Source organism: Solea solea, chromosome 1 (assembly GCF_958295425.1).
Source record: "Solea solea chromosome 1, fSolSol10.1, whole genome shotgun sequence".
NCBI lineage: Eukaryota > Metazoa > Chordata > Actinopteri > Pleuronectiformes > Soleidae > Solea > Solea solea.
In genome coordinates this window covers 4,889,493-4,913,281 of record NC_081134.1, presented here as the reverse complement: position 1 = coordinate 4,913,281, position 23,789 = coordinate 4,889,493, and the positions used below count along the sequence as shown (strand labels likewise).

At 42.0% G+C, this 23,789-nt stretch overlaps 1 protein-coding gene across 7 annotated transcripts in view; it reads right to left on the bottom strand.

The window, feature by feature from the left end:
• rnf220a (ring finger protein 220a) overlaps positions 1-23,789 on the bottom strand; it is a 226,435-nt gene that overhangs the window by 137,410 nt on the left and 65,236 nt on the right. For 2 of the 7 annotated variants that reach the window (XR_009240248.1, XM_058629253.1), the window contains exon 1: positions 2,020-2,489. The exons of 1 other annotated variant lie outside the window; for it this stretch is intronic. The gene's annotated coding sequence lies outside the window, so the exon portion shown is untranslated. Of the gene's footprint in view, positions 1-2,019; positions 2,490-23,789 lie in introns of those variants that run through there. 4 more of the 7 variants (XM_058629230.1, XM_058629271.1, XM_058629280.1 and 1 more) reach the window with 4 other exon arrangements.

Here is a 23,789-nt window from a genome sequence, read left to right as displayed (position 1 = left end):
GCAGTGAGTTCAATCACCCGCGCCGGGCGCGTGCATCTTTGCTCCAAACGTGCGTTTTACGCGCGGGTTCTTGATGTGACTTTTCACTTTGGAAATGACCTTTAATGGATCTTCTGCATTTTTCCCACACTACTATTTTTTTTATTATTATTATTATTATTATTATTATTATTCCCTCGTCTCAGCGTTGCGGTTTTGTTGCAATTAATGCGCGGGGGTCCGAGCGCGTGCGCGACTGTTCACTTGTCTGCTTCCTCGGGTTGAGGTTTAGGTCTCCAATAATGCAATGTAAAACAGGCGTGGACGTGATTAAAACAACGTGTGCAAACAAGGAACGTCATAAAGAGCTTGGTTCGAGTTAGTGCGAACATTTTAAAAAGCATCCGTGTCCAGTAAAACTCTTTAAAAAAGAAAATCAGTCTCGTTCACGATTTATATTCGTCTGCACCGTTAACTTTAAAGTAGAAAGAATGCATTCCAAAAAACAATGAATAACCATAAAACGTTCTCTCAAAAAAACAGGAAAATGTACCAAAAATGCTATAAAATAAAGTAGAAATCTGTTAAAAAACTAACAATCTTTACTTTCTCACGAGAAAAGAGCAGTAAGTCGCAGCAGCAACAACAGCAGCAGCAGCAGCGGGACCTGGCGCTGGTGAGTGGCCGACTTCGGCTCACTGCTCTCGGCCATTAAGCTGGAAGGCCCCGGGGACTTCCTGTGGCTGCTGCTGGGAGCTGCAGCTTATTTAGGGGGAGGATATAAATTATAGGGACTCCCTAGTTAACAGGTGTTTCCCAACTGTGTTTCGCCCCTTGTGTATGTATGTGTGTGTCTTAATGTGCAAGTGCACGTGCACGCGCAAGTTGCAGTGAGTCTCCTATTTTAAATTCAAACCTCTTTGAGGAACTGAGATCATTTCAAAGAGAGAGAGGGATTTGGTTCTTTTTCATCTTAAATGCACCAAAAGTAGAGTGAAGTGTCACATTCACGTTGTAAAATATGTGGATTAAAAATCACAGATTAAAGGCCTAATTGGTTTATTAAAGTTAATGGCAGTCGCAGGAGTTCTTTTTGTGCATCTTGTATCCGTGTTATGTGACGCATTAAAATCAGCCTCACCACAGGCTTTATTGGAGCCAAACTCGCTTGGCCAATATGCGGCAGTTAAAGCCACATGTCCGCATGATGAGCGCCTTTGTGTTCTCAAGAAACTGTGTAATTTCACTGAAAAATAAACCATATAAGCTGCAGCCCCTGCTGTCTTCAAATAAAGAACCAATTTTTAATATTAAAAATAAATATTTCACACTGGGCCTGCTGACTAAACTTCATTGTTCAGGGTTTGCTGGGTGGTGATGGGGAAATATCTGCAGGAGTAATAGACATGATGGGTTTTTAAGATATTTTAAAATATATATAAATCAATGAAGCAATAAACTAAACCGGAAGGAAAATCCCAGTTTGTCTAAAAGTAATTAAAAAAACAGTATTTGTAAAGTTAGACAGTGAATGCGCAGCGTAATTCTAACGCATGTGTATTGTGTTAATGTGTGCGTAATGTCATTGACACACACACACACACACACACACACATTTAAAGTGTTTTCAAGAAGCCACTTTCTTGTTTGGGGATCCTCGCATGATGTGCGCGCACACAACCACGGGGACTTGTACACGTATGAACGCACACGCACGCACTCACTCACTCACTCACTCACGCGCGCAAGCGTAAAAGTCCCGTGTCCAAACGGACACACACAATTATGATACCGTGACTTCTTCGGCCCCTCTTCCTTGTTTTTTTTAATCTCTCCCCTCCACGCGTGGAGCGCGTTTTGCCACCAAGGCGCGCGCGATCCCCCGTGAAAGTTTAGTGAAATCAGTTTCCACAGCAGCAGCAGCAGCAGATGTGGACGGACTGTGGCGCGCAGAGGCACAAACTGTACATGAGCTTCAAACCATAACAACAACAACAAGCACAACAATGTGGAGAAGAAAGGAGACAGTGAGTTACTCACATCGCCGTGGAAGAATCCGCTCCTTCTGTAGACGACTCCTCCGGTTTCCGGATTCCTTTTTTTTATCCTCACAAACAAACCGAAAACTTTTGTGCGGAGTGGGAATATGAGTGAGTGAGTGGCCCCTCTGGCTCCTGCGCAGCGGCACCGGAGATAACGGGAAGCAAAAGTAGTTAACACCTCCCTGTTAGGTTACCAAAGGCGCAGCCAGAGAGGAGAAGGAGGAGGAGGGAGAGGGAGGGAGAGAGAGAGAGAGAGAGAGAGACTGACTTTCCACAGAAACCGTGTAAAGTGGCTATCAATAGCGCAATCGCGCGTGCAGCCCCTCTGCCGAAACACGGATAGAGGGACGATCAGTGAGAGGAGTGAAGCCGGTGTAGGATCGCTGAGAGACGGTGGCAGGCAGTGGTGGAGGAGGTGGTGGTGGTGGTGGTGAGCGGAGTGGGAGGAGGTGGGGGGTGCTTTAGCTGGGGCTGCGCGAGGCTGAGCGGGGGATGAGTGGGGGTTGATGGGGAGAGAAAGAGAGAGAGTGGTGGAGGAGGAGGCGGAGGCGGATGGAGGAGTGGGGGGTGTCCAGGGTCCAGAGAGCCTTGGAGGTGCAGTGCTGCCGCGCAGCGCTCGGGTCGCTCAATGACTGGAAATTGACAGAAAGGGACAGTGACAGTCCTCTGCGCTCCTCTGCTGCTTTATTTGTTTTATTCTTCAAGGTGTAAAACCAACAAAAATACACATTTACTGTTAATCATGACTTTCTCCTGCTGAGGCCAAACAAAAAAAACACACTTTGACTGCTCTCTCCTTGTTCTCGTCTCCTAACAACCTTCACTTTCACTTTCTAATCCCAGGATGTCCACATCCTCCTCCACCTTTATCACTCTTCTGCTGCTGCACCGGACATCATTTATGTCCGGTTCACCTGCACGACTGACGGACAAAATGAAGGCATCACTGATAACATAAGTGTTTTTTATTCTTCACGTATGAACGCTGTTCTCTCTGAGCGCGATCCCCAGGGTGAGTTTCACTGCGCTTTGTGCGCAAAGTGAATGTATTACACCCCCTCCTCTCTCCCTCTCTCCCTCTCTCTCTCTCTCCCTCTCTCCCTCATACACACACACACACTCGCTCTCACACACACTCAAGAGACTGCTACTTGAAGTCCACCTCTTTCAGTTAAGAGCTGGACTAGACACTCTTATAAAGTGCGCACTAGAGACTGAAGTTAGTGAGACACGGTGAAGTTCACTCGAGCCGAGGCTGAGTTACAAAATAAAAGAACACGTGGCACAATTAACTTCACTCAACGTTACAGGTCATGACACGCGTGGCCTTCATCAGCATATTAGATCTTTTTTTCCAGCTCATTTAGTAACAAACTCTTGTCCAATAAGTTTATAGTTATTTCAATAACATTCACCAAAGAATATCAGTCCTGCAGTCTTTCCCATTTTTCTGGGCCTGTGACTAAAATATAAATAGTTCCATAAAATAAAATGTGCGTGTGCGCGTGTTTTGAGTGCGTGAGAGGGTGAGAAACATGCAGGGAGTGAAGTGTCCTCCGTCTCCCTCTCCGCTACACCCCCCTGCTGGTCTTATGTGGAACTGACCAGCAGTCCTTTTGCTTTTCCTTTTGCTTTTTTCCTCTTTGCTCTTTTCTTCTGCAGCTCAGTCACTTTGCTTCAGTAACTACAGGCAACTGTGAGTGTGTACAGTGTCACTTCATGGTTTAAGAGTAACTACAGGACACTGTAATGAACTAAACATGAATTCTTATACAATTATTAACATAAACTCATTAAACAGTTTTGGCATCTTAGTACTAAAGCAATTTAAGGGAGAAAATCAAATGTACACACCCGTAATTGACCAAAAATGAAAAAAATCTACACTTAACGTCATATTTTCAGGGAAATACAGCGATGAATATTGAATCTGAATTAACTGAGATTAACAGAAGAAAATGGGGGATTCAGACAATTCCTTTGAGTGTGGATGCCTTCACTGAAAAGTTCTGTCAAGAAAAAGGAAGCATGTAAGAATCCTTGCTCCAGGTCCAGCTGCTGAGAGAGGTTCATAACTGATTTACTGTCAACACAACACACCCTTTTTTCTCTCTTTTTTTTGCTTAAATCAACATTCCAGACACAATTCTTATCCAAGATCTCACAAGATCTGAGGCAGACAGTTCAGACAGTGACACTTCAAGTTAATAAGCTTAACTCAACAGGATCTGGCAGATAAACTGCTCCTTTAGCTCTTGCTTTTCACCCACCTCTTAACCAGCGTTTGACAATTATCAACAATGAGGTTGTTTTCACCGCACATTCTGTTTCCCACCTCATACAAGACCTACACGCACGTTTCTATCCTAACAGGGTCTGATAGTTTTCTAATGGAGCCAACACTTTGATCTGGTTTCACATTATAATATACTGGAGTATTGAGTAACAATAGGATGAGGAAAGTGAAGAGGGGTGTGTGTCTGTGTGCTGGGTGGTCTCCATACACGAGGGGCAGCAGAAGCAGTAGCAGTGCCATTAGTGCTGTGTTGTCTTGCTAATAGGCTCAGTTTGGAGTCAATGGGCTGATGGGGAAGAGGACCATCCATGTATTAGATCCCTCTCCATTCAAAGTCTAATGCGAGCCTTTAGTCCAACCCCCCCCTGATGTTTTTAAATGCTGCCTCTGTGTGTATTGACTGGGAAGCACTTTGATAGCACCTGTTCCACTGCTGAGAACACCGCACTGCTCCTTTACCCCCCACTCCCCACTGAAGGCCTTTCCCATGCAGATACTATACCAGAGTGCTTCTGGATTTATACACATTAAAGTTTATATAAAGTAAAACTGCATGTATGCAGATTAATGAAGGCCTTTACTTATTAAACTAACAGGGAGAGTTTGGATTTTTGGTCTCATGCACACATTCTTATTTGGCATAAAATGTTTACTTTTCGGCGTAGTTTGCATGTTCTCCCCATGTGTGTGTGTGTGGGTTTTTCTCTGGGTTCTCCAGCTTCCTCCTACAGTCCAAAAACATGCAATATGGGGATTAGGTAAATCCGTCACTCTAAATAAATTGAATATGAGAGTCAATGGTGACTGTGACCCCGCCTATCGCCCTATGTCAGCTGAGATTGGCACCCCCTACCCCCCCACCGCGACCCTCCTGTGCAGTGGTGTTTACAGTTGGTCAAAAGGCTACGTTTCATCTTAAGTCTATGGTCCAGTGTTAAAAAAGGCAGCCTGAAAAGATAAGTAAGAATGAACACGATTACTAAACTTATGTGGCAAACAGTAACTTTGATAAAAAACATTTGACGTAAACCAGTGGTTCTCCAGCCACACCGAGGCAAATGTTGATATATGCAAATTAAATCCTGGCTGAAACACACACTGATTCAAAAAACTGACATTTAAATGGTTGTTCTTTCACAAACAACAGCATACGGGAGGTTGATGCCTTGAAGCACGTGGCCCGGGGGAGTGTCCGATTATGACACGACACTCTTATACATAAATGCTTGAAAACCATTTTACCTCCTGTTTTGCTACAGTATTACGTACGATGTGGTCATTTCATCAATGAATCAATGAATCAATCAAATAATCTGAAATATGTTTAAAAGAGTTTGATGGAAACCCAGTTACCTGCTTTAGCTCCTAACACCTGAAACATTTGAGTGAACCAACCCTTTAAAATAGAGCCTATATTACTTATATACAGACATTTCCCCTCCACCTTTTAAATAACAAGTGTTTAAGCACACATTTTATTTATGTAGTGCTGCGTTTTCTCCATTATTGAGAGGTTCAATCGATACATTAACATTCTAAGTGCTTCAGTGTTCCCAAAAGGACGACATGGACAGAAAAAGTGTCTCCAGTCGGCTCAGCCGGCGCTGCCATAACACGACGATCGTTCAGCGCGGCGTGTCAGGAGGAGACACAGGTTAACATCAGGCCTCGCTCTACTTTCAGCAGATTTCTTGGCAGCCATTTGAAAAAAGTCGTGTCCCGGTGTTATGAACCTCCTGACATCTCCTCGGAAATGACAGAGTGATAATGAAAAGCCAAGCTGACAGCAGAGGGGCCACGTCTGCCCTCTCACTGCCTGCTTTCACCTCTGCTTGGCCACGTTTATCCTTAAATCAAATTCCACTTCTTCTTTTTTTTTTAAAATCTAAAATAAGAGGGAAGGATTAAGTGAGTGACAAGCTGTGGCTTTCTGCTTTGTTGGCTTGGATTTTGGGCAATATCTAAAAAAAACAAAAACAAAAAAAGAGTAGAATAAAACACTGTAGTGAAGTCACTTTGTGAAGTCCTTTTGTTGGAGCTGGCTGCTGTATTTACAGATAAAGATGAGCTTTCCTCGCCACAGACCCGTTTCTACTTTATGCTGTGAACCCATAATCCTTTGATATTTTAAGGCAGCTCATACTTGAACCTCCCTACCACACATTGACCATGAGGTCCTTCCCACCACGCAGGGCTTAATTCCTTAAACAAACCATGTTTGAGTGAGATTTACAGCTAATCTGGACAGGCGACGGTCATTTCTATCTTTCCTTTAATAATTTACGATTGGTGGAATTTATAGCAGCGGCTGCCCGGCCCTGCATGCCGCCAAATCCATATGTCTGTAATATAATGAGATTTTAGCGCGGTGAGATTATAAATTATGGTGTGATTTGTTCTCTTGCTGTTTTGTCAGGGCACAGCCTTTGAGTGTGTATGTGTGTGTAGCTCGGGGACATGGCTGGCATTTGGCTGCCACGACGCCTTAATTGCTGACGTACACACAGATAGATGGGACCTGATGGTTGGTGTCGCCACTGGAGGGAGCAGAGGAGGAGGAGGAGGAGGAGGAGGAGGAGAGGGGAAAGAGAAGAGGACACAAAAGTGCAAGAAGAGGAGGGGAGCGAAGACGAGGAATAGCTCGAAGAGAGTACTGGGAGGAGGAAGGGGAAGTGGGGCTTGCGTAGATGGATGGATGGTTAGATGGATGGAGAGACAAGTGAGGAGGAGAGATATTGTCTTGTGGCAGGAGACGCAGCTGCCAGCAGCTACACAGCCAAGTGGTTAACCACAGCCAGGGAGCCACATTTAGTGAAAAGGAAAGCAGAGGCAGCACAGACGCAGCCACATTCATCTCACCCTCACATCCATTGCTCCAGGGAGCTGTTGGAAAATGAAGAATTACATGGCCCTGATCAGATTACATTACAGAACAAGTGATTACATGCGTTTGACTCTTGTACAAAAGGACAAAAAAAATGAAGGGAAGGGAAACATACATGATCTGATTAATTATGTAATTACGTGGTATTTGTCCTGGCTATGATACATGGGCGACGTTCTCAGAGAAGGTGGATGGGGATAATCTTAGCCGTGAAAGGCTGCTTTAATATAAATGTTGATTTGGTCCCATCAACTTAAAAAAAAACAACCGCAGTCATCCTTCTACGGTGTGTGCATGGAAAGAAAGAAAGCGGGGCAAAGACACGGATTTAGGGGCAAAACTATGACATGGCTGAAAACAACGGACAAATTCGATCAGCAAAGACGAAGACAATCATCACGGTTATGATCTTTACCCAACTTTCACGAAGCAGTCGCTTAATTTGACTTGATTTCAAATCAACTTAGTCTTGAGAGATGGTGAACAACGCTTTTATAACGGTTATAAATGACATTTTGAAAGGTAGGAGAGGGTGGATCAATAACACACGTAATGACTATGACTATCCATACTAGTGTCAATAGGATGGATTAAAAAACAGTGAACTTTGAGTTTACCACATCACTAGTTCAAATCTTGGCTGACTGCACCGTTGCCTTAATATAAGTACCATCAATTATTATGTGTATCCATTAGAAACACTGTTAGAATCTGCTGGCACTTGTGTGAATGCTCCCGTTACACATCTATGTCCAAGGATCTTAACAAAACAAGAAGTTGAGAGTAACAGAAAAAATCAGGAGGGAAAATAAATAAATAAATAAATAAATAAATACTGGTGCAAAAACACGGGTTGAAACATTGCACTGGCTTCAAGACCGGGAACGATCAGAGTGCACTTCCTCCCCCGTTTCTGCGATCCCTCCGTCATCTTCAAACATCCACGGGGAGTGACTTGTTATTTGCTCTGAGCTGTCTGCATGGTTTGGCTTTTTGATTAGAGAGAGACAGAAAGAAAGAGAGAGAGAGGGGGACACAGACAGAGAGCAGAGATAGTGAAAAGAGAGAGAGAGAGAGAGAGCCTTGAGGCACATGTCAAGCAATGTCACAGATAATCACACATTGTCTTAAAATAGCTTTGAAAATGACAGCGTCGGGGTGGGTTTGGTGTGTGTGTGTGTGTGTGTGTGTGGGGGGGGGGGGGTGTGAGAGATGCATCAGAGCACATGCACTGTAATTAAAGACCAGATAAAGTTAATTTCTTGACAACTCCCTGTGGGAACATTTATCAAGGGCAACATATAAAACAAATGTCTTATCTGTGAAAAAAAAGAAGAGAGGAGCTGGAGGCTGTTACATGAGTATCTAACACATACATCTGCTTTGTTCTCTGAAACAGAGATAGATATGAGGGGGGGGGGGGCACTACAGTGGCAGAAAGAGAATGAATAATTTCCTCAGTCAGTCAGGTGGAGATGGTGAAGTGGCCTCCTTCTATCATCATCATCAACCCAGTAAAACCATCCTATTTCATAGTCCACGTAATCTCCATATTACTCCACTGAAACTGGTGAAACTGGACCTGCTGCTATTGTGCGGCGCACTGATTAGAAATGGAGCCGTTTAATTTTTCCATTATGACATCACACTGCACTAAATCTGGAGATTTTGAAATGGATTTTGATGTTTTGCCTTGATAAAAGAAAATGTTCTAGTGTCTGCGACGTGTTTGTTTTGGAGGTGACTAAACCAGCAGAACTTTCCACAATCATTCAGCTGTAGTGACATCTTATCTCTGTCACGTATCATATGCACGAAAGAGTAAGCTACAGAGGTCAGACACTTCTGCTGTAATCCTAGAAAAATGACAATGGGGTAAATATAGTGACTCTGTATTTCAGAAGAAAGAAGTCGGGATGTTTCCTCACAACTTTGGCTGATTACATGCTTCCACAAACATGTATTCAGTATTTAACATTAAAAAAAATGAACAATGAATATACAAATCTCCATGTTGACGATTGATGACTTAACCCAGACACTATCTCCCAAATAATCTAGTCTAGATAACCAACGTGAGGTTATAAAAACCAAAAGAAGTCAACACGACTGCCAAACATGAACTGCAAATATGTCTTTACAAAAATAAGTATAATTCAGGTTCATTGTCTTTGCTGAGAGAGCATTGCTGTTGCCAACAACAGCCTGAGAAACAAACAGTCGCTCTCACTGAAGACATGCCTGCCAGTGTGGACACGAGGGGAAACTGATTATAGCCACTAAACATAAGGACCTGAAGTCTACAATAGCTCAAGAATGTGTTCACCACTTTATCATACCACTCATCCAGACTGGAGACTGAAAACACACACAATCCTTAGAGAAAATCAGACATTTTAGCTCACGAGGTGCTGCCTTGTTTGGTTCGTTTTTGGCACTTAAAGGTAAAAGGTAAAATTGCTGATTTTCTCTTTGATTTTTTTGTGGGGAATGAGCAGTTTTCTGTCAAACAGCAAGTGGGTTACCGTTCTTCAGATACTGTAGACCTCAGTGGATTAGATTAAGTTAGCTATTTGTTAATTTGCTAAAATCTGTGATTCCTTTATGTTGCTGGTATATATACTTTCAGTGAGTCAGTACGTCTACGCTAAGGCCGTAGTCCGACTAAGACAGAGAGTCCGAGTATACATGCGGAGGAGAAAATGTGTTTAGGTGGTGGTGTTTCTCCCTATAAGCTAGTGCATATTGAATCAGTTGTCTGTTGAACAGCGAGATGGATGTTGCTGTGGTTCGACGACAGTACTGCAGTTCATACGCAGGAGTAATCGGACTATGAATCGCATCACCCAGCTATGTTAGTCCGACTAAGAGTCATGTTTACATGCCAAGGAAACTGGAATATTGTCTTAGTCCGAATAGAATCGGACTTTTATCATACATGCATGTGAACGCACCATGGTAACGGTCACTTGTAACAGTGGGTGTGCTGCAGTGTCGCAGAGCAAATAGTATATGTAAGCAAGTATATCAGCAAAAACCATCACGTGTGCTGGTTTGTTTTTCACTGAGCAACAAAACCACTGGGTGTACGACCGTGAGCAATTGAACTTTTATGTTTTTACTTCTTCTGTCAAATGTTAGCCTCATTCAGAATCTAATTCTCCATATGAAATGCTCTGACAGTGTGGAATTATGCCTCCCTGTAGAATGTGACAGGTACACATTGTCCAACGCGGTGTCAGCTGTCAATTAATGACGGAAAAACGAAATTATGGAATAAACAAACACCTCTGACTCTAAAGACCACTTTCAGTTTTTGTTGAATTTTTTTTTTGCCTATCTACTCTATGGCCGACAGAAACTGGTAGTTAAGCTAAAAATAATGTTTATTCCTGCAGATGTTTAATGGTCCATCAAATGGGATAACAAGGACGGCTGATTTGTGGGCCTTTCTCTGCAATTACCCCGCCTCCCCACTTCCTCCCTGTTTAAATTAAACAAGCCATTGATTTTATGCTGAATATTACTGTGCCATATTCCTCAACAGTGCTTTTGATAGAAATATGGAGCGATTGGACTCAGACACACAAAAAAGGAATGGACCAATAAAGACTGAAGCAAAGCCATGGTGAAAGAAGCAGGGGGAAAAAAAACATTAGGAGAAAACGCGAGTTTATTCACTCATTTAGTTTCTAATGGAGACGTGAAAGCTGAGAGTTTAGTAAATTTAGCAAAAAAACTGGCTTCATTTTATGTTTTTACAAAATGAAAGAAACTACATGGAGACTAAGAGAGTAGATACTTCATATGAAAATCATCCGTCTTTTTTTTTTTTTACTGCTTTATCACACACGATGGTCACGGGGGGTTGGTGCCAATCCCAGCTGGCATAGAGTGAAAGGCGGGGTCCACCCTGGACAGGTTGCCAGTCCATCACAGGTCAAACATACAAAGACCAACCACCATTCACTCTATGGTCAAGAAATTCCAGGTTGTTAAATAAAGGGAAACATTTGGAATGCTTGTTGTTAATAGGTTATTATGCTATTATTTGACTGGTCCGGCCCACTTGAGATCAAGTTGTGCTGCAGGTGGCCACTGAACCAAAATGAGTTTGACACCCCTGGTTTAGAGAGTCCTAATTCACACTGTGTGTGACTGTGGGAGGAAGCCAGAGTACCTGGAGAGAACCTGAGTGAAAACGACCAATTGTAGTCTTGAGTAGGCAGGTTCTGATGCGAATGTCAGTTTTGAACCCTCAGTTACTGAAGCTCTCTGTGAAGTGAATGCTCATCTGAGGTTTACTTCTGTTCGACCATTATTTCTATCAGTCTGTCTTTATGCCTTCTGGTTTTTACTGAACTCAATTTCTGCAACACGGGAAAGGCTACCAACAATACAAATCCATCCATATCCACCTTCTACCACTTTATCCTCCACATGAGGGTCGTGGGGGTGCTGGTGCCATTCCCAGCTGACATAGGGCAAAAGGTGTGGTACACCGTGGATAGGTCGCCATCACAGGGCCACATAGAGACAAACAACCATCCGAGAATACAAATAATTCTCAAATTCTCTACGTTGAGCCTTTTGTCTGTAAAGAGCAATAGCTTTAACCAACAATATCTAATAATGCTCTACATCCCCAGAAGCATCCTTTACATCTGCTTCTTCTTAGCAGAGTTAATAACACACACACACACACACACACACAGAGACAGCCACACTGTGCACTGCTTGTAAATGTCGATTTCTCTCCCATTGTGCTACTCACGCTTCAATTGGTGATTACGTTTCATTGTTGCGTCTGACGGAAAAATGCGATCACCTTTGACAGGTTCATCATGGAGGCCGTCGGGAGGCATTTTGCCCGACTTTGACGGCCTGACAGTCGCCGACTCTGTTGTTTTCATCCAAAATAAACCACAGGACTGTGTTTCTAAGCACACAGGCAGACTACATACTCGCTAAGGAGTAAAGATTACACCGAGAAGTCAAGTGACAAATTCAAGTGGCCAGAAGAAATATCAATTCATTTAGGACCCGTGAGCAGCAAGCCAGCTGTCACAGAGAGAGGCAGTGAGAGATCAAAGGGGCTTATTCCAGATATGACAGATGCATTAGACACAAGAGCAAGACAGTTCATTTTGTGTGCATCAGTGCAGCTGCATGTGTGTTTATTTGGCAGTAAGTGTCTTTGTGGCAGACACTGAAAAATCAATTGGCCAAAGCCCGACCATTGTCTTTTAGAATAACAAAAGACAAATGTGAACAATGTGAGCTCACTGTGGACAGGATCCTCTTCAAGTGTGGAGATACAATTTACGATGAGAGCTTACACATGCTTTGCTTTTTCCTGTTTGGTTATTTTGGTTCAGCATCATGTTCTCGTTCTAATTTAGAAAATTAGAAAGAGAGATGCCAAAGATAATTCCATTGCTTCAAAGGATTTTTAAAACAAATCATCAGCAGCAGAAGCCAAGGTTGTGGGACGTGTTGCTCCACACAGACATAGCACAAGAACAATGCAGTGTGTATTCAGTATTTAACATTAAAAAAAACAAAAACATAAATAAGTCCCTTCAGTTGCAAAGTAGAGTCATCAACCAAGTACACAATTCAGTGTCTAACAGTACAATACAGACCTCCCATCACACCCACTACTGTAAAATAACATATATACTTAAAATAAGTCTCCATTTCTGACCAAACCCAGTATCTACTACTACCTACTTTCAAATGCTTCCATCCCTTATGGCGTAATCTTAGATGCACAGATCCATTGCATGTACATCATAACCCGCTTGAAAAACCAAGGCAATCCATTTCATAAGAGACAAGTGTTCGAGGTTCATGTGTATGGAGCACTGGAACAAGCCCCGAATATAGCTGCGTAACGTGGTTTGGGCCGGATGCCGTGGTCTTCTGGGGAAGACTACAAGGGAGATCAATAACAGATTGGAGGGATTATGCATTCAATCTGGACTGGGAGCCACCAACACAGAGCTGCCATAATGGTTGCTTGAAAAGGACATCTGGGCCGCAGCCATGACCCAAACATGGATGGATGGATGGATGGATGTTCAGTGAACATAAACTGTGTGGTGCTTTAAATCTAATCTAGTATTGCACAAAATGCTTGACTTAATCTCGCTGCCCCATAGACATGCATTCATTATATGTAAGTTAATCCACAGTGTATTGATCTGCACCCATGTTTATAACATTCATCTTGAATAGGAATCAAGCCGTAGTCTAATGCATGTTTTATAGTTAATATATTGTCATTGTAGTAAACACGTTTGTCCATAATGACCTTGTGATTGAAATTATAGTAAAATCAGAGCAACATTACCTATAATGGAAATGGCGCCGCTTATGGCTAAATCAATATTCATGTATATATTAGGCCAATGTTTTGGATGGAGGCAATTACTGCTGCAGTGAAACAGTGTCACTGTGTGTGGAAAAGAAACGACGTGGAAGTTTTGATTTTGATTAGACCTTTTCAAGGTGATCCCGGGACGTGTCACTTCTTCCCTCCTCTCCGGTTTCTTTGACGGAGGAACAGAAGTGCACAGATGTGGAAGTGTGCCGACATGTCCTTGTGGAGGGATTTCAACCATGATGCTAATAACAATAATTAGCTCCTAAGTGTTTGCAGAGGGGGAGGAAGAGACATGAATATTCGCTCATTTTTGTGTGTGCGTTTAGGGACAAATGGCCTCCCCGTTTCTTTTAAAAAGGACAAATTAGACGTAATTGCTTGTTTTAGTGGTTGTACAATGAAGGCAGCTTTTTGCTACTTCATTATGCCGCATGCATGCACACACACACACACACACACAGTAAGACCACTGAATCTATTAACAACATAATATCTTGACTATTTATGAGCAACACAGCAGTTTACATTTGCTTCATAATGGAAAGTGCTGCTTTACCAATGAATAATCACACTCAACGGTAACTGTTTGTTTGCAAAAACTTCTATTAAAGTCATTTCGGGGAGATTAAAATGTCGAACTATGACAAGCAAAGATTACACTCGGTTTAATTGAAATACATTGGGATTCATTCATTTCACCCTTTTTACTTGGATTAAATTCACAGGAACTTAATCCATTCACCACTTAAAGGAATCAAGGGGTGGAGAATTTTTGAGGCACGAACTCTTCTATCAGCTTTGATTAGTGTTACAGTTCGTCTTTCCTGGCTGTTAGGTATTTAAGAAATTATTATTAATAACAAAATAATTTTCACAGATTAACCCCATGCTGGCTTTATTCTTGATCTCCTGGCCTTAAGGAAATTGATCTGGGGAAAGATTGATGGCTTTCCTCGTGATTTAAAACGTTTGTCCTTGCTGCTCTGTTCTTTTTTTCTATTCATCTTCTGTCGTACCGGAGTATCGTACCCAGACATCTGTTTAATGATGCCGACGTATCTCTGCATGTGACATTGAAACAAACTCAGAGAACATCTGAGATCATTTGTTTGTAATTTACAGATTTGCCTTGTGAATTTTTGTTTTGGAAAGGATTATAAGCACAAAAGAAGATTGTAGTCGAGACCAAATTAACTAAGACCAAGTCATCACTGAGACCAAGTAAACCAAGAAGAGCCGAGACCGAGTCGACCAAGGAAACAGCAACAATCTTCAACAAACGGTTGACATTTATTGACAGTTCTCCAACAACAAAAGGTCTGGTGTGCTTTCTAAGATTCTAAGATGCTTTCTCAATGCAAAGAGGAAGCCATATATCACATGTGTGCAGAAGCACTTTCAAGTTTCAGGTTGTTTTGCAGAAAAATGGATATCAGATGGGCCACACGGTTGGTGTAGTGGTTAACACTCTTGCCTTTGCAGCAAGATGACACAGATTTCCTCCCACAGTCCAAAAACATGCAATATGGGATCAGGTAAATGAAGTAGGTGGGTGTGAGAGTGGATGGTTGTTTGCATCTATATGTGACCTGGTGATGGACTGGCGATCTGTCCAGGGTGTACCCCGCTTTTCGCAGCTGAGATTGGTGCCAGTGGTCCCCACGACCCTCATATGGAGGATGAAGCGGTAGAAGATGAGTGAGTGAGTGGATGTCAGATGTGCCAAAGATGACAAAAAAAAACACCCAACATCCATGGTATCAATGAAAGGTGAAAATCCTAGCATATAGGATGGGATAAGGGAGTGTCTGTGGCCATGTTTGACCAGAAATCTATACCTGCAGTCCAGGCCGGTCTCTCTTACTATGACAGCCATGGTCATTGAGCAGCTAAAGCCATGTGTAAAGCAAGAACAGGCCAACAGTTCCCATGTAACACTGCAATAATTAATATCTTCAATTTCCAAATGATTAATAAGTATAAAAAAAGGGGTGATGTGATCTTGATCTTTATTACTGTGTCCCAACTTTCCTGGAAATGTTAATCTGGAAACATGCAGCACTGTGGCCTTCTGGGATGCATCGTCCCACTAAGTGTTTCACATTGTGGGGGAGGGTATCTGATGCTATATGGAGTGTCAAGATCCTTAAAGAGCCTCATCTTTAAGGTCCTGGGGGTTAGCAAGACCCTTTAAAAAACATCAGCCCCAATGCCCTATGGGATATGGAGTTCCTGATACGTTCGTACCTTGCAGTCAAATAATTGTAAATGTTGACCAAGAGGATATCAGTTAGTCACCTCAGAGACTGTAGGGTCACTATGGAGGATTTCCATTTCCTTTAAAAGGCTGAATGAGCTTTGCACAAACATGAGCAGATGGACGGAGAGATGGATGAGAGGAGAGTGTGAGAGAGAGAGAGAGAAACGGGGGGAGGGTCGGTGGGTGGGTGCATCCTTATTTATTGTTCATGCATTTTTAAACAGCAGACCAGTGGGGTCAAATGAGTAAACATGACTTAACCTGAGGGCCAGAAGAAAAGCGGAAGGCGTGTCGGGGAGATGGACAAATTGGACATGAATGTGGGGATTTATAGAGAAAAAGTGAAGACTCTTGGTGTTTGGGACGATAAAATACCTCTAACAACAAAATAAACGTGTGATATTTAAGGATCTGCAACGGCCTAGATTATAAAATGAGTGGTGTTTACACAAAAAAAGGAAAGTGCGGCTTTTACGTTCCATATATCAAACATTTGTTTATATATATATATACATATCTACACACATATATATATATAAATATACAGTATATTCATATATCCCATTTTCCTGTCCTCGTTAAGGCCACAAATTTACTGCATTAAAGATGTTGCTGTGAAACCTGTGTATTTAGGGGGGTGACAGGGTTAAACTCTACCCTGCAGGTGCCTTCACCTCTGACCGTTAACCTTCACATAGAAACAAACACTTGCACATAAGGACACACACACACAGCCTCCAGCATATGACTGACTGATGTCGCTGAGATTAGCTATACGTCTCCACAGGGAGTAGAACACGGCAGCGAGTGTATGTCTTCTTGAGTGTGTGTGTGTGTGTGTGTGTGGCAGAGAATCAGAGTGTGTGTGTGGGGGAGAGAGAGAGAGAGAGAAGGTCTGCATCGATTTGACAAACACAGGCTAAAGACACGGAGACTGCACTGACCTTTGGTCTTCTCTGTGTGCGTATGTCTGGCCACAAGCCTGACTGAATGACTTGCTATATGACTGTGATTTCTGTGTATCAGAGCCTGAAACTGTTTTCCATGCATGCTTAGATATGTGCAAATTACAAAAAAAAACAGGCCATAACCCACATTTTGCACATGGAATATTACATTTGTTATGTAAAAATGTTTGAAAATATAAAAAAGAAAAGTGCTACCAAGTGAAATTGTAAGGTGATGGTATGATATGAAAATATCATGTTACAAATATCCCAAAAAAAGTAATCGTTATGAATAGCGTAAAATACAAATAAGGCTCTAAAATACACTAATTTGGGAAGGAATGCAAACATTTAGAAGCAAAACTTTGTTTTTTAAGTGAACATTTTAAAGTGAAAAACAAGAATCGTAAATAACGTCATTATAAATCATTCCGGCTCCCCCTGGTGGCAAGAAAGACAGCATTCTCAAGTCTTTCATATGAAATATTGGCAATTTCTCCCATTAACTATTAGCAATACCATAATCTACTAATTATAATATTCTAATCCTCTGTTTGCCCCTGTGGATCTCTGAGTAAATATCAAAAACAGTGCCTTGTTTAGACTGCAGACAAAATTGCGGCTTTTTAAGTATAATTATCCAGACTCTATCAAGCTAGTTTTGTTTGGACAGCTAAAAACCACATGAGAACCCATTTTTCCCAAAGCTGATTCATTTAAACCACATACGGAGGTGGTTTTGAATGCGATTGTGATCAGATTTTTACAGATCTGTCTCTCGGTCGCTCACAGAGGATTGCAAAGTGTCTTTTGCACCACTCACAGTGCGACTTCTGTCGTCCCTTTTGTTTAGACTACTTGTGTTTCCGGGGGCGTGGCCTGCAACGACACAAATCCACGTGCAACGTGGACGAGACTGCACAACGTCCATATGGACACACGCGGATTAGATCTGATCACTTGCAATACATAATGTGAACACTTGGTCAGGAAGATGAGACCCAACGGTCTATGCTTAAATACCACCACATTTAACATCTACATCTATCAGCTGCTCAAACAGATGCAGTATAATGTAAATTCTACTACAAAAGTCATTTGCTTTTTATTAAAATAAGCAAAAACATACACGACAGAGAGAGAGAGAGAGAGAGAGAGAAAGAGAGAGAGAGAGAGAGAGAGCAAACAGTGAGTCTGTGTTGCCACCTCCCGTCCCTCACCCTCGTCTTTGTTGCCATGGCACTGAAGTGTGATTAGAACTTCGGCTAACCAACATGGCTGACAATATTGACTTCCTGTCGGCTTCATGCAAACGGGATGTGACAGATTTAATTTGTTTGTCAGCCCACCTTAATTTAAACAGAAGGCTGGAAGTAGGAGAGAGGCAAAGAGTGAGGGAGGTGAGGAGCGAGGGATTGAATTGCAGGTGTCTCTACTGCATTTTTATACTCGCTATTTACCACGAGGAATGCGCTGCCATCTTTAAATTCTTTATTTTAGCATATATATAAAAAATAGTTTCAAAGTTTTCAAATGTAGATGTAACAGGGTCAGTTACTACAGTATATTTTTTTTAAGGTACTGCAATTTTTTTGAACACCTGATATATATATATATATATATATATATATATATATATATATATATTTATTTTATTTGCCTTTTTATTTTATAATTACACAAAATGTATGTTTTAAGTTTTTATTTTTATATTTTACACTGACACGGCAGGTTACGTTGTCATGTGGAACCTTCATGATTTTTGGGGTGCCCACCCAGTATTTAAGGGTGTGTCTGCCCTCCCCTCTCCCCTTCTGCTGCTGCATGTTGTGGGAGAGAGGGCACGTTTCCCTGTGTTTCACATGCTGATGGGACTTTTCATTCACTTGCCTTGTGTCAGAAATAAACGGAGACTACCTCCAAAAGATATCCAGCGTACGGTGAATTCTTCACAACACAGACTGCAAAACTACACCGGTTACATAGACAAAAGCGAGAAAAGTCCTTGAAAAATCTCATTTCTGTAACCCTTCCAGAACACTCAAAACACAAATGATTACGCACGTTTTTGCAAATGAACTATAAACCGATGTAGAGAGAACGGATTGTGTGAGGAAGAGGAGGAGAGAGTGTGTCTGTGGCCGGTAAAACGGATAAGAAAAGACGTGATTTAACCAGAGAAACAAATGTGGGGAGGATGGAAAGAAGACAGGACACAGTAGATTAAGCAGGAGTGATGTGATGGTGACATGATGGTGTAAGTAACAAAGTCTCAGACAGACAAACACAAGAGGAGGGAGAGAGTGGAGAGAGTTAAAGAGGAGGGAGAGGAAGGTGAGTCAGACAGCTTCAAGAGAGCATAAACCAGATGGACAGTCTCGACTCGTGTGTGTGTGTGTGTGTGTGTGTGTGTGTGTGTGTGTGTCGGAGAGACAATCCTGACGGCAGCTGAGAGCGAGTGTGTGACAGTGAATACAGAAGGCTGCATTATTGTTTAAATCATTGATTGCTTCCCTTCTCTCTCTTGTCCTCTCTCTACCTATCTATTTATCTACCTTGCTGCTGCTCCTCTTTGCTGTTCTGCTTTTCAATCTTCCTTCCTTTCTTCTTCTCGTCCTCACATGTTTCAGTGACAGTCACCCAGACGTCCCGTCTTCTCGTCTTTGTTCTCACCCCTCAGTCAAACGCACCCTGTAGCCACATTTTCATGCTTTTCTCTTCTTTCTGCACAAGAAGCTCTTATTAGGATTGTTGTCACTATAAGAAAGGGGCTAAAGACAGGCGTTAGTTTCTTATTGTAAGGCACTATGAGCAAATTAATATTAACTTTATTATTGTGTGCACAGCAGTGGTTAGCACTGGTGCCATAGAGACACCAGAGACCGGTTTAAATGGGGCCTTTCTTTGTGGGGTTTGCATGTTCTTCACGTGTGCGTGGGTTTTGTGTGGGAAATAAATAATCTCCCTGATGTCCCTGCACTCCCTTTAGAAACAGACGGTCCACACTGTGCATTTTGAAGCCCATGTAAAGGACGTCAAACTGACTCTGTGACAAACCTACACAATAATGACTAAAGATAGAAGCTAAAGCCTATAGATGACAGAGTAAAAGTGAACCACCGCACCACCTGCTGATTAAAACAGAGAACAGTGACAGTAAGGAGCAACAGTGTCCCTGCAGCTCTCGGCACATATTTCACTTTACATTTAAAAGCAAGTTAGTGCCAGTTTGCTTGCATTAGCAAGCTGGAGTAACATCAGTGATGACATCACTCTGGTTCACTCCACAGGTTTCTTCAGACAAATCTGTGCTAATTGATCTTTGTGGGATTGAAGTAAGTATGAGGATGTCTACATCCGTTAATCCACAACCATGACGACTGCTCACTTCATACTATGACCTAATGTTGCGTGATTGGCGTCTTGTGGATGACAGACATATGTAGAGTAAAGTTCATATATTTTAAAATGAAAACTTAAGCTTGAATGAGTCCCTATATTGATGGTGGAGGTGAGTGTGTGTCTCTGTATGTTGGTCTTGTAATAGGCTGTTGACCTATCCAGGCCCATTTGTCAGAAGGGACTGGCTTCAGACCCCCCCCACGACCCTCAGAGGATAAGTGGTATGGATAATGGCTGGATATTATACTTTCATACTTCACACTGCTTCTGTTGTTTTGATAGTTTCAAGGTCAGCCCCTCAGATGAAACTGGCAGGATGCTAAAATGCCTCCTGAATCCGCTGTAACGCAGAGCCACGGCACATCTGTTGCCAGGCGTAGAACACAACATAACATTTTTCAAGGCATTATTTTTGGTATCCACTTGGGAAATCACCTTTCTTCTTTGCACCAACAAACTGCCACGAGGCTGCGGTTCTGGTTTATTACCACGGAGACGAGCGCGCACTGCGAGGATTGCCGCGTGGCAGCGACGCTTGTCTTGGCAGGGAAACGGCCAGCGCTGAGGTCGAGTGACAGCCAGACAGACACACGTGCTCGCGTACACACTCACTTTCTCTGTCCTCGAGGCTCAGCAGGCAGGGAGGCTGGATGGGGGGGGGGGGGGGAGTGTGTGCGTGCGTGTGTGTGTGTGTGTATATATATGTGTGTGTGACAGTGTTAAGCAGGCAAGGGTGACAGTGACATGACACTGGTGAAATAATTATGAGTCCAAAACAGGGCTGACAGGGAGCAGCCCGTGCCCTTCAACTATCTGTCAACTGTCATTAACATAGAGCCCCGATACACAGCCTGAGGAGAGCAAGCGGGAGAAAGAGAGGGACAGAGAGAGATGGGGGGGGAGAAGAGAAGACTAACAACGTCAAAATGCTCAACCTTAGAAAATCATTTCATCTCAAATTAAGCCCTTGTTTTCAGATTAGGTACAAAATCAGGGCTGCTCTTGTTTTTACTGCTTTGTTTATTTTTTAACTGCAGACATTTTGTTTCATGACAAACTTAAATTACATTTTGAAAAGTGTATAGCAATGTAGCACAGATCAAATGGGAAATAAAGGTGCTCATAGCTGCATATTCGTATGGGTATGTGGCCTCAGGCCTTGGGAAAACAGCCCCAGACATCGTGCTGTCATTAATGTGGTGATTCTGCAAATACCATAGGTCATGGACAGTTTAAGTGTCTGTTTGTTTGTACATTCAAAGAAACAATATCATTTTAAAATCTCCAATCTCAGAACGAGTGTAAAGACCACACAAGCCAAGTCTGCAATTAAAGCTGTAGTAGGCAAATCACAGACAAATCAAAACTCTCCCGTAGATTAACCAAACAAGCCCAATCTCAACTATCAGTTCTCCCACTCATTGCTCACATGAGTCTTCTGAACTCCTACCATGAGGCTTCAGTTTAAGTCCCCCTGACTTAGAACATCTACCACAACTCCCTCATTTAACATCTTAAACACACAATAAACAATTAAGAACATTCATAAATGCACTGTATGTATTTTTATGCAAAGAGGTGCAGAAGTCTAGTTTCATCTCAGATCACATGATTTAAAGAGAGTCTAGTTTGGTCAATAGGGGGCCGGTCAAGTAAAACCCTAAGCCGTTTTGTGAGAAAGACATGGACATACATCACATCATTTCACAATAAAAGTGTTTGTTTTGATATAGAACGATAAATAGTTCACAATATAAATGTATTTATGATGCAAAAATCAATTAATGAAAAAAACATACATAAATAACTCATTATAACTTGATATTAAGTGGCACGAGTTTGAGGCAAGGTATGGAGAAGGGTTCTTGTTGATTTATTAATCCACCAAATCTACCCCAGCTTTAACCAGTGCTACCCACCCTCTGCTGCCAAACAGAACAATGTTGTCCTGCGGTAAATGTGCACTCCTGCAGCAGTGTGTGGATTGATATGTGGATTAGGCGAAGGCTCAGGTGAAATATGTCAAAACGCGCTGTTACCAAGAGTCAGGGTGTAAAACGCCTCAGTGTACATAACTCTTCTTAACGGGGAGTAAATCCCTCTTCAAAACAAGAAGACACACAGTACATTTGGCAACAGTATATTTGGAAATAAATCTCACATGATGCACCATGAAACACTCACAGGGACAAGGAGAGAGAGTTAAGAAGAGAAAAAAGAGAGATGAGAGGGGGATTTATCGACAGGAGAGATATCCCAGTGCCTAAGAGGAGCAAAATGGCCACGAACAGAAACAACAAATAAAGAGCAATCTTTATGATGTGAATGGATGGCTTCCCCGGATGACACTTGGCTGGATTTTATTTGGCGGTGGCTTTAGCCCGAGCCACTACATATTTCTGTTTTATGAAGAGCCTCAAAGGCCGAGACAGCGGCTAACGGAGTGATACCTAACCCTCTCACCTCATTTGGATTGTTAGAGAAGACAGAGGGCTGTGACGGAGACGCAGCTCAAACAGAGACACAAAGACATAGAAAACTTTTTGTTTTTAAAAGAGAGTGTTAACCCTTTCACAAAATGTGATTTTAACCATTTTTCCAGAATAACTTTCAATATCTGGCAGTTGTTTACAATTGACTGTGTGTTAAAATAGTCTATTAACAATTCAAAATGAAGAAAAACAAAGTTTTATTTAAGAAATACAACCCACTGTAGTTGTACATCAACATCATATTTTGCATGTTCAAATTGAAAAAACATATTTAAAGTAACATTTGTTTGAGTTTTTGAATCAATGACAAAGATGCTAATTCACCGGCTTCCTGCAACAGTGAAATGTTTGAAATTACCGTAATAACCACATGGCTTTGACCTGCAACTTCTCAGCTTTCACAAACTGTTCACAAACCGCCCCGTAATTACGGTAACACATACGTGTCAAAGATGAATGATGGTAAAATGTTTGTGATACAAAAACACTATAATAGTATAAATACTTAGATTATACGATGTGATAGGATGCAGGGGCCTGTTAGAGTCCCATTTTGCACCATTGAATTAATATCAACTTACAGCAAGCAACTGATTCATGAATGGACCAATTTAATTGAGTTCAATATTGATTTTCACTACATTTACATTTGACTAAACTCTCAGTTTACTTTTGCATCAAACACAAAATCATAAAGACGCTGCTCACTGAGTATACTGTATATATTAGGGCTGAACAATTCATCGAAATTTTATCGAAATTGCAATATGGCCAACTGCAAATTTCAAATTGAAGCCAAAATGTGATTTTAGACGAAATGGTCTGTATTTATATAACACTTTTTTTAGTCGAAAGCTGCTTCACACTACAGTTTTGCCATTTATCCATTCACTCACACTTTCATACAGCACATCTTTGTGCAGCGCATTTTCTATTTCATACTCATTCACATGCTGCCAGCACAGCCTTCAGGAGCAACGTGGGGTTAAGTATCTTGTAGCATGTAGACTACCGGTGCCAGGAATCAAACCCACAACTTTTGAGTTGAGAGGCGACTCGCTCTACCACTGAGCTACCATCGACCCTACACGCCATTGTC